This window comes from Elephas maximus, chromosome 7 (assembly GCF_024166365.1).
Source record: "Elephas maximus indicus isolate mEleMax1 chromosome 7, mEleMax1 primary haplotype, whole genome shotgun sequence".
NCBI lineage: Eukaryota > Metazoa > Chordata > Mammalia > Proboscidea > Elephantidae > Elephas > Elephas maximus.
The window spans coordinates 84,105,177-84,125,422 of record NC_064825.1 but is presented as its reverse complement, the minus strand read 5'-3'; the positions used below and the strand labels follow the sequence as shown (position 1 = coordinate 84,125,422).

The 20,246-nt window shown below is 36.7% G+C and overlaps 1 protein-coding gene and 1 long non-coding RNA gene across 4 annotated transcripts in view; one reads left to right on the top strand and one right to left on the bottom strand.

Moving 5' to 3' along the window:
* LOC126079648 (uncharacterized) overlaps positions 1 to 20,246 on the bottom strand; it is a 468,379-nt gene that overhangs the window by 126,259 nt on the left and 321,874 nt on the right. The window lies entirely within an intron of this gene.
* LOC126079649 (uncharacterized) lies at positions 16,121 to 18,687 on the top strand. The gene is made up of 2 exons (XR_007518228.1): positions 16,121 to 16,206; positions 18,390 to 18,687. It is a non-coding gene; the product is annotated as an uncharacterized LOC126079649 (long non-coding RNA).

Sequence of the window (20,246 nt, the reverse complement as noted above, 5' to 3'; positions counted from 1 at the left end):
TGGAATCTGAAGATGCGGGTAATTATAATAGCTCAGATCAGCTCTGGAACTTTGGGCAATGAAACCTCAGTATTCTCTGTGTAATAAGAGCCTTGGTATTCAATAAAATCAGGCCTAATTGGTGAGCACAGTACCGATCTCACGCTGGGCGACAAGCACTGAACAACAGTCATGGAAGGAATCTTTAACTCTGTTCTGGTCTATTCTGGGTTTCTGTCTGCCCAAGTCATTTGTGTTTGCATGGTTACCTCCTATTGAAAGTCCTGATGTCTATTTTCATATTATTTTCACCTCAGTTCTTGTGACTACTCAGATTTGACTTCAAGTACTGTAGTATTTAAGAGACAACCCTGGCTCATGTTACAGATAAATTCCCAAATATCAGTGGCTTCCCACAATCAAATTTCTTGCTCATGTCATAGTCCAGTGCAGGTAGGATGCATATGTGTCTTGGGTGTTTAGTCCATCAGGATACTTAGAGACCAAAGTTCTTACCACGCTGTCTCCACCTTTCACCAAGTCCTCAGATTCATCTCCTTTTGGTAAATGAGGAAAGAGTGGAGATTGGCCATGGGCATTTTCAAAAGTCAGGCCTGGAAGTTGAACGTATCACTTTTTATTTTTTTATTTTATTTCATTGTCCAGAAGAAAGTCATGACCACACTTCAATCAAAAAAGCCTGAGAAATGTAGTCTAGTCAAGTGCTCAAGAGGAAGGGATTTCATATATTGGAGAGTGCTCTGCAATAAGTCCCTGGTTCAGGGGGCCTTTGCCTTTCAATGGCTGGCTTTGCGAAGTTCTGTTTCACTATTTTGGGTTTATGCACCATACTGCTTTCTGACCTACATAGTCTCCGCATAGTCATCATTCTCCCATGATGGCATGACCAATGTTTTATACTTCTACGGTAGGAATGGTCCTACTTTTGATTGGGGTCCAAGTTGAAACAGTTTTTCTTCTGAACAGACATATAGCTCTCTGGATATATTCTAAGGGCTTAGAAGATCAACTGAAGACATGGCCCACAATGTGGAAACCCAGTGCCCTATAAAAGACAGCTCTGGTACTAGGAACTGTCAGAGGCAATAGGTTCAAGGGCAAGGTCAAGGCAGACCTACAAGAAATAGCAGGAAAATGGAAACGAGTATAAAGTTAGAAATACAAGGTCAGAGACAGGGAAGACAAACATAACTACAGGGTCAGGAACATGTGTACAGGCAAAGGAAAAAATTTTAAAAACAGAACCAGAGACCTAAAAAAGTAATGAATCTGAGAGATTCTAAAGAGTATGTGGTAGTATGCATTAGAAGAGACCCAGAGAAGTTTCCCTTAGGCAAAAAGGCACACAGGCAGAATAGAGGAGCGGCCTATGAATACTGGTGTGGTGGTCTTTCATGATTGAGTTCAAATGCAAGGCTCAACCCCTACAGTCTATGTGACCCTGAGAATGTTTCTTAACATCTCTGAACATCAGAAGGCTTAGGGGGAAAAAAAAATCATGAGTGTCACAGAATTGTGAGAAATGCCTGAGATAATGCAGTGTATCTAGAAGTACGAGTTCCATCTTGGCTGCATCTCACACTCACCTCAAGATTTAGTTTTGCTTTGTTTTAACATGTATGCCTAAGTTCCATCCTTGGTAATTCTTATTCAGAAGCTATGGGGTGGGTCTCAGCATCTGTATTTATAAGAAGCCTCATAGATGACTCTGATCTTTTTTTCAATTGAAAACTACTGCTCTTCTAAATCAGGGTACAGTAAACTTTTTTTTGTAAAGGGCTACATAGTAAATATTTTAGCCTTAGCATGTTATACAGTCTCTATTGCAACTACTCAACTCTGCCATTGTAGTGTGAAAGGACCTAAACATAAATACATGAGCATAACTGTGTTCTAATAAGACTTTATTTGTGGATACTGAAAATGAGTTTCATGTAAGTTTCACATATGACAAAATATTATTCTTTATTTGATTTATTCCACTTTATTAATTGAAATTACAAATAAATGGTAATTTTTTTTTTTTTTTTTTAGCTTATGAGGAAAACAGAAAATGTTGCATGCTGGGTTTGGCCTGTGTGCCATAGTTTGCTAACCCATGAGATGGAGCAGAGGTTCCCAGACTTCAGCATGTATCAGAATCATCCAAAGGGCTTGTTAAAACACAGATTTCTGGGTCCCACTCCCTGAGTTTCTGATTCAGTAGGTCTGTGATGTCACAGAGAAAAAGTATTTCTAACAAGTTCCTACTTGACACAGGTTTTGCTGGTCTGGGGACCACACTTTGAGAACCACTGCTAGAGGAATGGACAGACTCCTTGGTCTTCACGTAAATAATAGTATTATTATTATTTTGAGCTTTGAAAAACTATTTGGTAACTATGCATTTGAGTTTATAGCCTCTAAGAAATGCCTGAAATAAAGACAGTTCCTGTTGCTTTAGCAGTTTTTGTATAGTCAATAAATTATACTGGTAAAAAGCATGGGTTCCGTACAAAATCAGCCTAGGCTTGAATCTTGGTTACCCCATTCAGCTACATAACCTTGGGTACACACTTCGCTGTGTCTCAGTTCCATCATATGTAAAATGATAATAATATAAACTATAGCACAGGATTAGTGTGAGGATTAAATAGGCAAGAATAGCACTTAGAATAGTGCCTGACCCATAGTAAACATTCGAAAAATGTTAGTTACTGTTGTGTCTAGAGGTAATACTGGAGTCTATTAATTATAATTAAAATATTTTAATAAGGACAATATCATAATTAAAAGGCCCACATAGGTGTGAGCCAAGGGTATATATGCCAGCAGGGGCTAAGATCTCCTCTTATAATAATTCTGGATTCACTTTTAAAAATACAATTAGTTATTCTAGGCTGAAAGTAATACACATGACTGTGAACATTTTATCCTGAATATTTTTTAAAGCAAATATTACCAAATGATCAAGAAGCCACTCAAAATAGTATAAGAAAAGTATCTATCGTTATTGTTAGTTACTGTTGAGTCGACTTGGACTCATGGCAACCTCATGTTTGGAGAGTAGAATTACTCCATAGGATTTTCAAGGCTGTGACTTTCTAAAGCAGATCACCAGGTGTGTCTTCCAAGGCTTCCCTGGTGGGTTTGAACTGCCGAACTATCGGCTAGTAGTTCAGCACTTAGTGGTTGCTCTACCCAGGGACTCCTAAAGCACCCATAGAATAGCTAAATTTAAATTTATAATTTTATTATAAACTCTCCAAGATAAATCAGTTGTAAAATGCATTTCTAGGTTGTTAAGCCTGTTGACTTCATTGATTCATCAAATAATTATTGAGAATCACTTATCACATAGCATAAGAGACAATAGTGACAGAGTAGAGCAGCCAATGAGACAGGTACGGTCCTTTATACTCAGTGAAAATACATATCAAGCAAATAACCACTCAAACAATGAAATCATTACAACTGTATTAAGTCTGAAGAAGTGCAAAATGTTATAAGGAGGTACAACTGAAGGAATTATTCTAATCCGGAGAGGTGAGGGTCACACAGAAGGCTTCCCTGAAGAAGGCATGTCTATCTAAGTAGAGATTTGCTTGGATAGTTAGAATTTCAGATACATTCACTAAAATAAGAATTTATGACTCAAAAAACATCTGGCAAAGAGGCTATAAAGGACATTTAATTTTCTATTTGATTGTGGATGTAGAAGAAAGGATCACGCATCACTTTCATCAAAAGTATTATCAAGTCATTTATGTATATGTTCAAGGAAGAGGGTAGAGGAGGAGTTGCCAAGGACAGACACATTTGTTTTTAATTCCATTGGAAATCATCCTACCCATCAAGACACCTTTTTGATCAAACCTGATTCTTAGGGTGAGATTGGTATACGGATTCTGAACAAAATATTCATGTCTAGGAATCATTTTGAGCTATCCTTCAGACCATTTCAAGGGCCACTCTAATCTACAATTCTGACTCTTATCAATAAACAATTCTATTGATCTGAGCCCAATAGGTTGACTCTCTCCTCTAGACCCAATAGGCAAATATTTTATCTATCAATATAAAGACAAGAACAGGAAGAGCGGTTTATTTTTCCAGTGGCTGATATCATTGTTGTTTTTGTTGTTAGCTGATATTGAATTCATTTTCAACTGTTAGTGACCCCATGTAACAGAGTAGAACTGCTCTACAGGGCTTTCTAGGCTGTAATCTTTAAAGAAGCAGATAGCCAGGTCTTTCCCCCAAGGAGCAGCTGGGTGGGTTAGCAGCTGAGTTCATAACTGTTGTGCCACCAGGGCTCCTCGTCTGGTACTGGTAGGCATTTAATAAATGTTAGTTAGGTATACTGGTTTATTTATTAAACTGCTCTTTGACATTCCAGTTGGATACGTAGTAGTTATCTGTAAGTTATTAGACCTAAAATAGAACTCTCAATTGACCAAATTTGCTTCTTTCTTAACTTTCTCCACCTCATCTCAGGCCTAAACCCTAAGAATCATGTTTGCCCCCCTTCTTTCACCTCATCACAAATTTATTCATTGATTAAAAAAAAAAACCTGTCAAACACCAACTATGTGCCAAGGAATGTCCTTGGCACCAGATGCAATTGTGAGCAAGTACACTGGTCAGATCTTCAAAATCCATCAAAATCTGACTACTTCTCACTGTTTCCACCATTAGGGCACCATATCTGAGGCACCAGCACGACCCTTTTGGAACCTTGCAGTGGCCTCCTAACCTTTTCCCCTGATTCTATTCTTGGCTCCTAACCCTATTCTCCTTATAACAGCTAGAGTCATTAAAAAAAAAAAAAAAATCAATCAGATCATATCATGCAATTCTCCTGCTTGCAACTTTCAAATGGCTTCCTATCATAATCAAATGAAAACCAAGCTCTTTACCATGACCCACATACGTACATGATCTGTGTCATCATATCTCTCACCTCATCTCCTAGCGCTCTCTCCCTTGTTCACACCACTCCAATCACACTGGCTTCCTTGTTCCTTGAACATGATTTTATCTCAGGGCCTTTCACCTGGCTGTTTCTTCTCCCAGACACTTTTTCATTACTCACAACATTCTGGTTTCAGCTCACCCTATAGTACACAGCTCCAAAGTCTCATTTTATCAACTCTTTTTGATGAACTTAAAACACTTTAACAAAGGCTAAACAAGTTTAACTTGACATAACTTTTCTAGTGAACTCATGGTCTGAATAGAATCTACTGTTCTAGAGGCTTATTAAGCATATGTTTAATAAGCCACTCTAGGATTTTGCTAAAGTTTTACATCAAGCATACCAGTTCCACATTTCACCATTTCCTCATGCTCTGGCTTTGGTCAACTGAGACACCTGCCTGTCTATAGTCATCTGGCAGCTCTTCAGTTAATCATATTTTTTTCCCAAATTAAGCATCAGTGATACTTAGTTCTTAATTGAAAGTTTATTCATCACACTCTAATGAAAGATGTCTGGGCCTTTAAACTTGATAAAATTTAGAGTGGCCATATTATTATCTTAATGTTTTCTCATTTGAATTGGTTTTTTATTGAGAGTACTTAAAAAGAAGGGTACTGAAATGGGAACAGAACAAGCTAGGCTATACAGAAGTGTTGAAAGTCAAAAGCATTCTTTGGAATTTTTAAGCCTGTCTTACTTGTCTAAGCCTCCCCTGTAGACTGCTTTTGTTCCATGATATGATTACTATCCTGATAAAGCCTTGTATATAATTTTGGTTAATTTTGTGACATTCTGCATCCCGTTTTATTTCAGAATATTTTAGAGTTCCAAATTGTGATTATAGTGTAATTAGAATGGAATTTTTTTTTTTTACCTTCCCCAAATGTGTTATGTAGGATATATAAATTTGATGCTTATCTCTTCTTTAACATAACATGTGCTGGAATTGCAAAAGCATGGTCCTGCTAGTTGAGTTTAAGGTGTTCTATTGTCTATTCCTGTGATGCAGGCATGGATCATGGTACAAATTACTTCTCAGATTTGGTAAACTATATTAATATTTGTCTTTATTATAGTAAAGTGGTGCCATGAGGGAGGTCACAGCTGTTGAGAGGATTTTCCCTACTATTTTAGCTGTCGATTGTTTCTTCATGATAAATGTTCTACTCTTTGTTCTTAGTAAATTATTTATTTACACATTCAACAAATATTTACTGAGTACCTATACCAGATGCTAGCTAGATTGTAGGAATGCATATATAAATAAAATCATATTGATAGGAGTAGCAATAAAATTGAAAAAGAGAAAACTACTCAAGGTGATGGGTTGACACAGTGGCTGCAACAATGGGCTCAAAAATAGCAATGATTGTGAGGATGACGCAGGACCGGGCAATGTTTCGTTCTGTTGTATATGGGGTTGCTATGAGTTGGAACCAACTTGATGACACCTAACAGCAACAAGCAGTAAAATACAGTTATAGCAAGAACAGGAGGTTATCCTAAGAAATTCTTGGACAGTAAGGTAATCCACTGATAATTAAGTTGTATTTATTGAGTTTACTTCTGTAGGAAGAATTCTTGGCTCTTTTTAGCAGGCATCGATTCATCAGAATATAACGTGAAGTGTTTCTCCTTCTTTTATCAAGGAGGGATAATTGACCATCCTGTTTTCAAAATATAATACTGATTTACAGACATGAACTCATATATTTCTTAAAACAACTAAATCATTTAGATATTATTATTATTACCTTCATTTTGTAAATAAGGAAATTGAGGCAAATAGAAGACAAGTAGTCTGTTGTTCTTAGTTGCATGCCTCTAAGCAATGTAGGTTAGTTTTTCATAATAAAGTTTAAACTAAAAGGTTTGTCTTCCACTGTAATCTCTTAATATTACACCACCTTTACCAAGCAGCAGAACTGTCATTTCACTGACCAGATCAAAATTTACAAAGTAAACTTATTAGTTTTTTTCTTTAGCATACCAACTTCGTCTGCTCTGGCTTTTAGCCTCCCTTACACTGGTTCGTGCCGTTCATGTTTGTATCATTTTTAATCCATTGTCTTATTTTAGATTTCCCTTAAATGTCTAAGCAAATACAGGGTTTTGCTCATGTAGTTTATTTTGAGAAGTGATTCCATAAAACAAGAGTGAGAAACCAGGAAGTCTTTAGTAGGAAAGGAGAGAAAAATCAATCCAAAGAATGAATTGCAACTGATCCAAGTGTGGGCAACTGGGTCTCGATTCTGCTGGAATTCTCTGAGGATCTATGTAGAGTGTATGTCAGAATTGTAAGCTTGAGGGCCAGAAGAGGTTTTTTGTTTTGTTTTGCTTTAATACACTAGGTTCTACTCACTGGCCAGGGTTTGCCCTGTAACTTACTTGCTTTGTTTGCAAATGCATCCAAATGGTTGAATGAAGCCTGGAAGTGGAGGGTGAGAGGTATATGATGCATCTTAGGACAGACACTATTTGGTTTACACCTGTGCACAGCTGCAGCTGGCTTCCACAGAAATGGTTGGAATAAAATTATAGGCTGAGAGTATGGTGCTGGATGCAAGAGGCATCTGATTCATGTATCTTTTGTCTTGACTTAAATCTAAGTGCATCTGATCCTTTTCTATGTAACCATATTTTGTCTTCAAATATTCATAAATTATTATCTTCATCTACATAATTTTTATTGATAGAAACACTACTTAATTTTTAGACACACTTACTCTCCATGAGACACAATTTTTAATGGCCTCTTGCCAATGTGGTCATTTAGAAGCAGTTATACCCTCCAGTACTATGATACATTCTCAGGTGGAAGTCTTGAGGGAGTACTTAGATGGGCCATTACTCTGTATTTTCCCTGTGCTTGAAGAGTTTGTGTTTCCTCAATTTGGGATGCATAATGTTACAATTATCACCTAAGATTTCATGTGTCTCTTCCATCTCAATCAGAAAATAATTCCTGGATGTTCTCATAAATATTGTTTGTTGTTTGTTTTCTATTGATGGAAAAGTAAATAAATTTGTAATCTGAGATCTATCAATTCCAAAACGCTCAGTATTCACTAGGTTGTATTTTCTTCAACTTCTTAATTCCTTCATCCATTATAGCTATCCAATTGACAAACACCAATTGTGTCTGTCCTGTCAACTCTTTAATGATCCTTTACTTCCTGTGTTTCAACTGTCAGCTGTCACCTAATCATCCTCTTTCATGGACCATTAATTTAGCTTTACTCTGCATTTTAGTTTTGCCTTTTGTTTTTCCAAAGCACATTTGGCCACGCTTTCCCATTCCCCATTTGCAATAGACCTCTGTTGGTTTGGGCTACAAAGAATCTTTTCCCGTTTTCCTGATAACCACATACCCGTTACCCAATGCCACCCAGTCGATTCTGACTCATAGCTGCCCTATAGAACAGAGTAGAAGTGCCCCATACGGTTTCCAAGGAGCAGCTGATGGATTTGAGCTCCTAACTTTTTGGTTAGCAACTGAGCTTTTAACCACTGTGCCACCAGGGCTCCACATACCCATTAGTTTAGTGAAATGCTTTGCCCTTTCTCCACTCATACATTTTATGTGAGAGCTAACGATCATGGCATCCCACTCTCTTGGTCAAAAAGGAAGATGTATGATTTGTCTTGCACCAACTATAACATGTTATCTCCAGGACAGACTATTGACACCAGGGATAAGCACATGGCCTAATCCAGACTAGCCTCGTCCTTCCCTATCTCCCAAGCCTCAGTTGGACTTACCAGTGGCCATGGCTTCATCTTGATGGTAACAAAACACCTGAGAGAAATAAGGCACTATATAGAGAGAATTAAAGATGAGAAAGAATGGAGAGTGACAAGAATTGAGTTGTCTATGTTTATAGGTAGAGTGGTGTAATGGCTCCTGAAATCAAACCACAAACAGGATAGGAGTGCAACCAATAAATCCCAATTTTTCATAAAATCACTTAATTGAATTCTGTTACTTGCAACCAAAGTGTTCTAATTCACTAAACATATCTGCCATCCAAATGTTAAAAATAAGTGTCTAAATTCTCTAAAAACGTCAATCTTTTATACCATATGCATTCAGTAGTCACCATTCAGAAGCTTTAAAGTACTGCTTTTACCTAAGAATAAAAATAGTTATTTCATTCTAAGGACATATTAAGCTTGGGAAATGAGAAAGTGCTTTGATATCCCATGCCTAGGATTATCTGGGTGTATAGAACAGGAAGAACTGCTTCTTTGGCAGCATGTACTCTCTAATCCCCCAGTAAGTACCTATCTTCATCTTTCTCCCCAAAAACCCTTCTTAGCAACAAATAGGACTTCCATTTCCCCTTATGACCTGGAAGAAACTACTTTCATATCTTCTTTTTCCAAAGGCAGTAACTCATATTTTTCTTCTCTGGGGCTACAAGCCTTAGCTTCATCTTAGTGGTAAAAATGTTTTTGGAAAAAAAAAATAAAACAAATAACAACAACAAAAAAAATTACCAAGAAGGGGCTATTCAGCACAGGAGAAATAAATAATACTGTCTCATTACATTTGGAAATCCATTAATATGTTATATATCAATAGGATTAATATAAATTACAACATGGTTATTTCAATAAATGACAAAAAAAGGGCATTTAATGCTATTGAATAATTACTTCTGAGTAAAAGTAATTGAAACATATAGAAACATGGGAAAAAAAGGCTACTTCCTTGATACGACAAAGAAACTTTTTAAATCAGCTGTCAATGTTGTACTTAATGGTGAAATACTATAGGCATTCCCATTAAAATCAGGAACAAGACAAAGACATCATTATTTTTTAATGTTGTCTGGAAGTTTTGTCAAACACATAAAACATGAGAGAGAAATAAGAGATATAACTACTGGAAATTAGACAAAATTAGTATTATTTTCAGGTGGCAGAATTGTATAAAAGAGGTTTGAGGGATAACCACTTAGACATATTTTAAAACAGTGATTGTATCCTAGATTAATGTAAAAAATCAGAAGTTTTAGTGTACCTGAAATACAGTACCTGTCTTAGTTATCCAGTGCTACTACAACAGAAATACCACAAGTGGATGGCTTCCACAAAGAGAAATTTATCCTCTTATAGACTAAGAGGCTAGAAATCTGAATTCAGGGTTCCAGCTCAAGGGGAAGGGTTTCTGTCTCTGTTGGCTCTGGAGGAATGTCATTGTCATCAGTCTTCTCCTGGTCTAAGAGTTTTTCAGCACAGTGATCTTGGGTCCAAAGACACACGCGCCTGCTCTCCTTTCTTGGTGGTATGAGATCCCCCTGTCTCTCTGCTTGCTTCTTTCTTTTATATCTCAAAAGAGATTGGCTTAAAACACAATCTAATCTTGTAAATTGGGTCCTGTCTCATTAACATAACTGCTGCTAATCCCATCGCATCATGTCATGCAGATAGTATTTAAAACACATAGGAAAATCATATCAGATGACAAAATGATGAACGATTCACACAATACTGGAGTCATTACCCAGCAAAGTTGACAGATATTTCGGGAACACAATTCAATCCAAGATAGACTCATTGAGTTGATTTAGACTCATAGTAAACCTATGTGACAGAGTAGAACTGCTCCATAGGATTTCCAAGGCTGTAATCTTTATAGGAACAGATTGCCAGGTCTTTCTCCTGCAGAGCTGCTGGGTGAGTTTGAACCACCAACCTTTCAGTTAGCAGCTAAACACTCAACACTTGCACCCACCAGGGCTCTTTCATAATGACTTACAGACACACAAAATAACCTGCTCTTCACACATACATACATGAATGTTTTTTAGGAATATCACTGTGTAAATCTATATAAAGGAAATTATAAAGTGTGTATAATATTCAGGATAGGTGACAAATAGTCCCCTCAAATAACCCTGGTTTATTTCTTATTCTTAGTAAATATCCTTGGTCATTTGGCTGGTGTCTTAGTCATCTAGTGCTGCTATAACAGAAATACCACAAGCGGATAGCTTTAACAAAGAGAAGTTTATTCTCTCACAGTCCAGTAGGCAACAAGTATGAATTCAGGGCACCTGCTCCAGAGGAACATATTCTTTCTCTGTTGGCTCTAGAGGAAGGTCCTCACATCAGTCTTCCCTTGGTCTCAGAGCATCTCAGCACAGGAAACTCAGGTCCAAAGGATACGCTCTGCTCCTGGTACTGCTTTGTTGGTTGTATGAGGTCCTAGTGTCTCTCTGATCACTTCTCTTTTCTATATCTCAAAAGAGATTGTCTTAAGACACTACCTAATCTTGTAGATCTCATCAATATAACTCCCATTAATCTGTCTTATTACATCATAATGATAGGATTTACAACACAAAGGGAAATCATATCAGAAGATAAAATGATAGATAATCATGCAAGGGAATCATGACCTAGCCAAATAGACAGATATTTTTGGGGGGCACAATTCAATCCATGACAGCAGGGGACTCTGTTCCATATGACACTCACTTGGGGACTCAGGTTATGTCCAGATCTACATCTGTGACAAAGGAAAGAGAAGATGAAAAATTGTTCAATGGAGTTCTGCATCACTTTTGTTTAAATTTTATTGGCTATGCCTAACTTCAAAGGGATGAGTTGGTTCAATCACCCTCTGTACCCAGAAGTAAAAATGTACCCAGAAGTTAAAATCCTGGCTGTGGTAGTTGCTGCTAACTTCCTTGGGTTAGTTACTTTACTTTGGAGTGATTCTTTATTCTCATATGAAAAGTAGAGACAATAATAGCATATGCCTTATTGAATTGTATTTCAGTTTTATTCATTTATTTAAAAATAATTATTGAGCAAATATTTTGTGCCAAGAACTATTTTGCGTGCTTGTGTACATAAGTGAACAAATCCGGCAAAGGTATCTACCTTTGGAGGACATATGTTCTAGAGAGGGAAATAAAAAATAAACCACGGGGAAAGTAAATAAGCAGATTATACAGCACTCTATTGTAGCCTTCCTGGTTACTGTAAAGACTTTGGCTTTACTACAAGTAGATGGAGATCTGTACAAAGTTTTACCCACAGGAGTGACATTATTTGAATCAGTTATTAAATTAATCCCTCTGGCTGCTGTGTTGGGAAAAGACTCTAAAAAATCAAGGATCAGTGCAAAGAGAGCCTTCAGAGGTGGGTTTGACCAATGTGGTGGTAATAGAAGAGCTGAGAAATATATTCAGCAAAAAATATACCTACAATGCTCAGATTCTGGATATATTTGGAAAGTAGAGTTAAAAATACTTGCTGATGGATCATATGTAGAGTATGAAAGCAAGAAAAAGCCAATTATGACTATAAGGTTTTTAGATTTAGCCACTAACTGAACTGGGGAAAGTTAGTGAGTCCTGTTTGGAGCACATTGAGTTTGAAATGCCTACTAGACATCCAAGAAGAGGTGTTAAGTAGGAAGGTGATATATTTGACACAATCCAGGAGGGTACTCATAACTGGAAAAGCAAATGTGGATGTTCTCATAGAGATTATATTTATATACCAAAGTAGATTAGATCACTGATGATTTAAATTTGGTTTTAAATAAGCGATTAAATGGAAATGGCTTAGAATAGTGATACACAGTAAGAATCCAATAAATGTTAGCTATTCATACTATTATATTTCTTAAAGAAACCATTCAACATTTCAAAATTCTTAATTTTTACTAAATTAATTTGTGTTGTTGTTAGGTCCCATTGAGTCAGTTCCTACTCATTGAGATCCTACATACAACACAATGAAACACTGCCCAGTTCTGCACCATCCTAACAACAGTTGTTATGTTGAGCCCGTTGTTGCAGCCACTGTGTCAATCCATCTTGTTGAGGGTCTTCCTCTTTTTGCTTACCCTCTACTTTACCAAGCATGATGTCCATCTCCAGGGACTGGTCCCTGCTAATAACATGTCCAAAGCATCTAAGAAGTCTTGCCATCTTTGCTTCTAGTGAGTATTCTGGCTATACTACTTCCAGAACAGATTTATTCATTTTTTTGGCAGTCCATGGTATGTGAAATATTCTTCAACAATGCCACAACTCAAAGGAGTCAATTCTTCTTTGGTCTTCCTTATTCATAGTTCAGCTTTCGCATGCATATGAGGCAGTTGAAAATATCTCGGCTTGGGTCAGGTGCACCTTAGTCCTTAAAGTGACTTCTTTGCTTTTTAACACCTTAACCATGTCCGATGCAATGCATTGTTTGATTTCTTGAGTGCTGCTTCCATGGGCATTGATTGTGGATCCAAGTAAAATGAAATCCTTGACAACTTCAGTATATTCTCCACTTATCATGGTGTTGCTTACTGGTCAAATTCTGAGGATCTTTGGTTTATGTTAGGTGTAATTCATACTGAAGGCTATAGTCTTTGACTTTCATCAATAAGTGCTTCAAGTCCTCTTCACTTTGAGGAAGCAAGGTTGAGTCAACTGCATAATCCAGGTTGTTAATGACTCTTCCTCCAGTCCTGATGCCACATTCTTTTCCATATAGTACAGCTTCTTTGCATCACAGCAACAGGAAAACCACCAAATATGACAAACTGACAGACACATAGGGAGAGTAATTTTTAGTCTCAACAGAATTCCTTTGGAAAAGAGTTGATGAAACTATTCTAAGGTTGTCTGGAAAAGTAAACTAACTGAAAAATCATTTTGGACATTTAAACATTTAAGCATATTGATATCAGGGAGAGTGGCTAAAGGTGGGTGGCCATGTACCTGCCTATTTTACACCAATTTGATAAGTTTACTAAATTTGGAACTATTTCAAGAATTGACAGTAAAATAAAATGAAAACAATAAATGCTTCTCCAAAGAAATTACATATGTATATGTGTGTAAGATATAAATTGTCTATATTAAAAATAATACATTGCAAACTAGAGCGGGAAGGGATAAATAATCTTGTCAATTTTGTTGGGAAAGTTGTCTATCCTAAATTATTAGGATATTAGATTGTTACCTCAGATCCCTGATGGAGCAACGGTTAAGCTCTGGGCTGTTAACTGAAAGGTTGGTGGTTAGAACCTACTCAGCAGCTCAATGAGAGAAAGACATGATATGCTTCTGTAAAGGTTACAGCCTCAGAAACCCTATGGAGTAGTTCTGCTCTCTCACCTGGCATTGCTGTGGGTTGAAATTGACTCGACAACAACCCCCCGCAAAAAACAAAACAAAACAAAAAAGACCTTCAGATTTTATATGAAAATGAATTTCACTTGGTTCAAAAAGTTAAAATAAGAGTAAAATCAAAGAAAACACTAGAATCTTTAAGTGAATACCTACTTTTGGGCTGAAGTAGTACGTTCTCTGGGTACAAGTAATAGAGGAATAACAAAATACTGAAACATTTCACTACATAAAACTTTAAAGTGGCTGTATATCACATACATCAGCATCACAAAAAGCAAATGGCAAAATTGAAAATACGTTTGAAAAAAAATGACCAAAGATGAATAACATAGTATATTAAGACCTGTTGCACATCATTAAAGGAAAAAAAAAACTAATATCCAAAAAGAAAAGTGGAAAGGTAATATATAGACATGAACTGATAATTTATAGAATTAGAAACACATAGGCTGCCTCTATTGTAAAATGTTAAAACTTCCTAGTAAACAAGGAAATGCAAATTTCCAGTGTTGTCATGAATTTTAACAAATATTGAATGTTTGTGAATGTGTCGTGAGGCACATGTTCTCTCAGAAGTTAAATTCATATAGCCTCTCTGGAAAGGAATTTGGCAGTACAAATGAAGAGAGCTACAAGATGTGCGTGTTTTAATCAAGTCATCACATTTTTTTTTAATTCATCCTAGGAGTGTAACAAAAATGTAAACAACAGTTTTATGCTAAACGATTGTTACTGCAGTGTTATTTATAACAGTGTGCACAGCTGAAAGACAATCTAAACGTTAAACAACAGGAAATCGCTTAAGTAAATTATGATCAATAGACAGTATTATGGAATCATCAGAAAAGATATTTTCATGTAATTTCAATGAAATAAAATGCTCTCCAGATGATGTTAAGTGAAAGGAGCAGCATGCAAAACTTGAAACACAATATTTATGCAGTTCTTGGGTGGCTTCAATGGTTCAGCATTTGGCTAACAGAAAGGCTGGCAGTTCAAATCCACCCATAGGTGCTTAAGAAAAAAGCCCCGATGGTCTACTTCTGAAAGATCACGACCATTGAAAATCCCACGGAACACAGTTCTACTCTGACACACGTGGCCACCATGAATCAGAATTGACTCAATAGCAACTGAGATTTTTTAAATCTATTTACAGCTATATATGCGTGTAACATTTATATATATATATAGATGCACATATATAAATATAAAACAACAAAATGTTCCTTCATGTTGATATGATATTTTTGTGTTTTTAAATTTCACATAATACACATATATTAATTTCATAATTAAATATATAACACATAGTTCAAAATACAAGAAACATCTATATCGTTAAAACTCTGTGTGTGCTCATGTGTGTATATACACTGTGTCAAGTATATGGATACTTAAAAGTGACAAGTTTTTAACTTGCTAAAATTCAATGCCTTGAGAAAATTTATAGACACTAGTCAGAAAATTTTGTCATTCTCCATAATGCCACTTCCAAAATGTTTTATTTTTTTCACCCACAGATTTTCAGCCTTGTTAACTCCCGTTTCACTGTGTTGGTGCCTTGGCACTGCACACCATTATTAAAGTCAAGGTAATATTGAACCAGCATCATCTCCTCAATATAGAAGTTAACGTTCTTTGGTGATTTGTGTATAGTTTCTTTTCTGTATTTGGAATAGCAAATAATATCTAAGAAACCCAAGGCATCCTATATTTTTATTTGCTAAATTGAGCAACCCTATGGCTCCTCAACCCCCACCATCTTTTTCTTCTTACTCATATTTCGCAACACAACTAAGATATCACCCATTCTGAATTCTTTCTTGCCACTCACCCAGAACTTTTCTTTTGTGATGCCATAGCTTGTTAAATACGCTGGATTTAAACATTTGTATTATTTGTTATTTATGTTTTTAAGTGCCCCAAAACACTGTGAGTCCTTGATTGAAAAGACCATATCCTGTTCATTTTTGAATTGCCTGCGTTTTTTTTTTTTATATGTAGGGATTTGCAAAATGTGGTGGATGAAAACCTGACTTCTGATATCTGACTGCATTTGTTAGAATTTTAGCCCCGATGTACTAGTTTGTTTAGGTAAGTTTCTTAATGTCCGTGTACCCGTGTTTCTCCTCTGAAAAATGAGGCTAGAACAGTTGCAGTGCTGGATTAAATGAGTCAATGCACATAAAAGCACTTGTACTGATACTACTTGTTGGAATGAACATCTATTATTTTGTGGTCTACTATCTGTTCAACATTATCCTGGAAAAAGTACTTTAATATTACTCTGGGAAATACCCCCCTACTTTATTATTGGTTCATATGATTTAGTGAAATTAAGTTTGCCACTGGGTTCCTGGGGTAGGCATGAGCCTTAAGACCTGGAGTCAGATCATCAATCGCCCCATGGCCACAGTAATACGTTCAAGGGTGAGCATGTGACCTGATTGTATAAAACAGATGCAACGGACTAAGAAAGAAGAGCCCTGCACCTTTCTGGTTGGAAATTGGGGGAGATAGCCCTAGAACTGCTGACAGACATATTGCCACCCTAGCAAGTTTGAGGATAAAATAAATCTTGATGCGTACTGTATTTGAGAGACAGAGACCAGGCACCCATTGCATTGCTGGAGCCCTCGTATGAAGTCATGCTTGGAACAGACTCTCCTCCAGGCTTTTCAGTCTTTGTCTTGAGAGATTGCTGCTTGTGGGGAATCCATATTCACCTTCTCCTTCAGGGCCAGCTTTCCCCCAGTGTAGGGAAGCCTGCTCTGGTCCAGCAAGTGAATGAGCTTGCTAGTGTCTTGCAGTCAGCAGATCGAGTTAGCTCTCCCACTAATCTACATCCTCTGATTTAACCTTCAACAAGATAGTCAATGATCAATCACAGTTCTCCAGAGAAACAGAACCAATAAAATACATGCATACATCCCAAAGAGAGAGCGAGAAATTGCTTTTAAGGAATTGGCTCAAGTGACTGTGGGGGTTGCAAAGTCTAGAATCTCCTGGGCAAACCGGCAGCCTGAAAACTCAAGCAGGGACTTTAAGTTAGAGTCTCGAGATATAATTCCTTCTTCTCTGGGAAACTTCCCTTTTTACTTTTAAGGCCTTCATCTATTAGGAGAAGGCCCACCCACATTGTAGATGGTAATCTCCTTTAGTTAATGTCAACTGATTTTAAATGTTCACAACATCTACAAAATACCTTAATGGCAACACCTTGACTAGTTTTTGACCAAACAACTGGGCACCACAGCCTAACCAAGTTAACACAAAAAACTAACCATTACAGTAGATTATTTTGGCACCAACTGCGATCTGTTTTCTCTCTCATTTTGTTCAGAATCTGGGTGGGGAAGTAGCATTCTTTTTATTGGGCCCCTGGGAGATCGCACTTGATATCCTTTATAAGAGAGCTTCAATTAATACATAGGACCCTATGTCTTATATGCATATGTGCCTCTATATATGCCCCACCAAAACCAAACCCACTGGCACCAAGTCGATTCTGACTCACAGTGACCCTATAGGACAGAGTAGAGCTGCCCTATAGAGTTTCCAAGGAGCACCTGGAGGATTTGAACTGCCAACCTCTTGGGTAGCAGCTGTAGCACTTAACCACTATGCCACCAGCGTTTCCTCTATACATGCATAATCAAAAAGAAAAAGCCTGTTGCCATTGAGTCAATTCTGATTCATAGTGACCCTATATGACAGATGAGAACTGGCTCACGGGGCTTCAAAGGCCGTAAGTCTTTATGGGAGCAGACTGCTGCATCTTTCTACTGAAGAGCTGCTGGTGGATTTGAACTGCTGACCTTTTGGTTAGCAGCTGAGCTCTTAACCACAGTGCCACCAGGGCTCCATATATATATATATATATATATATATATATATATGCATGCATGAAGAACATAACCAATAGAATATGTGAGCATAGATATACATGCACACATACACAGATACATATACACGTGTGTCTGTGTACATGTGTAAAACATTTCAGAAACTCAAACACATTTTCTTCTTGAGAATTTGATTTTTAATCTAAAAAGAATATAAGCAGAGTCTTAATTCTTAGTTTTCCAATTTTATTTTTTAATATTTGAATTTCCTGTGCAAAGTGAATTTAGATATTTCTCTTGCTGGCTAAGGTAGATTGCAAAACTAGCCAAAATTCTTCCCTTCCCTCTACCCATGTCCCTCTCAATGTGACTTTTCAGCTACTTCAACCTCTTGAGTCTTGGTTAAACTTTATGACATGCTTTTCCTAACAGAATGCAGTGGTGGTGATATTGTGCCAGTTCTGAGTGGAGGTATGAAGAAATTTCACTCTCTCTCGGAATCCTGCTGAGATGCCACGTGAACAATTCCAGATTAGCCTGTGGGATGATGGGAGAAATGTGTCCCAGTTTCCTCTGTTGCCCCAGACGCAGAGCAGTCAAGCTGATCAACAGGTGATTGCATTCCAAAGAAGGAGCTGGCCAAGATGATAAGAACCCTGTACTTCAACTGATCCCAAAGTTCTAGCTCATGGAGTTGTGAGCTAAATAAATGCTTGGTGATTTTAAGGCACTAAGGTTTGAGGTATTTGTTAGGCAGCATTAAGGAACCGGTGTAGATCCCGGTAAAATCGTATTAAACCTGAAAAAACCAGTTGTCATCAATCCCGACTCGTAGCAACCCTATAGGACACAGAGTAGAACTGTCCCATAGGGTTTCCAAGGAGCGGCTGGTGGATTCAAACTGCTGAATTTTGGTTAGCAGCTGAAGCTCTTAACCACTGCACCATCAGGGCTGCAAAATCATATTAAGAAATATAAAGTAACAATTATTTACATAGTTTTTTTTTACAATTTTTAAAGTGAGATATACACATACATACTTACATGTATGTATACGTACAGATTGTTTATCTGCAGCTTTACAGAAGGATATATTAAAGTTCCTAATGTTTAAGTGGGTTGCTGTGAGTCAGAATCGACTCAATAGCAATGGGTTTGGTTTTAATATTTAAGTGACTTTTTTAAAAAACAAATGAGTGTATAGAAGTAAACCTATAACTTAGATTTCATGAATCACAGTTTGGAACTTGTTTTCTCTTAAACCATGGTACTTGATTTAGAAAATGATTTCTAAAAGTCTGTTTTAGAATTTTCAATATAACTGTTCTTATGTCTGCCTTATAATTACTTTAGTGTTTATTTATTTATTTTTATTGCCTGAAAACCTGGATGAAATTGATACTGATTGCAAATTCCAAAGTCGGTGATATTAAAACAGCTCTTAGTATCCACAATCACAGTTTAATAATTTTTTATGTCAGATTTCTGAATTGTTAATCGTTTTCAAATGTCAGAGCGTTCATACCAATAGCAATGACAAGAACAAAATAGAAACATTTAATAAATGTGTTCTTTTAAATTTACTTGGCAATATGAATTAAAGCTGGCCACATTTCTTGAAAAAGTGCCTTAAATAATATAATCTGATGCCTGAGTTAATGAGCCTTGAAAGAATAGACTCTACTTCGTTACCTTAAAATTTAAAATTTAGAAGCTGTTTACTGAAACCAGCAATTCAGTGTAAAATTGCAACATGAAATAAATATTTTTATTATTTTAATGTCGTAAAAACGCTGTTAGCAGTTGTGCCATCCGTATTCAACCAAGTGTTAGAGCTAATTGTACATGTCTGTGCATACACACTTACAGCAAGAAGTAACAACTCAGAGTGGAGGGAGCGAATAGAAAGCATATAGACTGTGTGCTTTTCCATCTCTAGTTCTAGATTTGAAAGAGTATCCTCATTTGCTTAAATCTACAATTCCCACTTTATTTTAAAAGAGTTTATTTCTTTTCCTTTCCCTTCTCTAGGCATATTTACAATAGTATACATTTAAGGCATGAAATGTAGAGTTGCAGAGGTAGAAATTATCCTAATATCAGTATTCTCAAGTATATTCTTTGAAAGTTGCTTGTGAAAAAAAATCATGTGTTGGATAAATTTGTTAAACACAGTCTACACTATCCCCACCTTAAGAATGAAAATTAGTATATTAAAGACTCTAAAAAACTTTGCAATAAAGAGATCAATTTAATCCAGAAATTCACAAATGTAATTTATTAACAGAG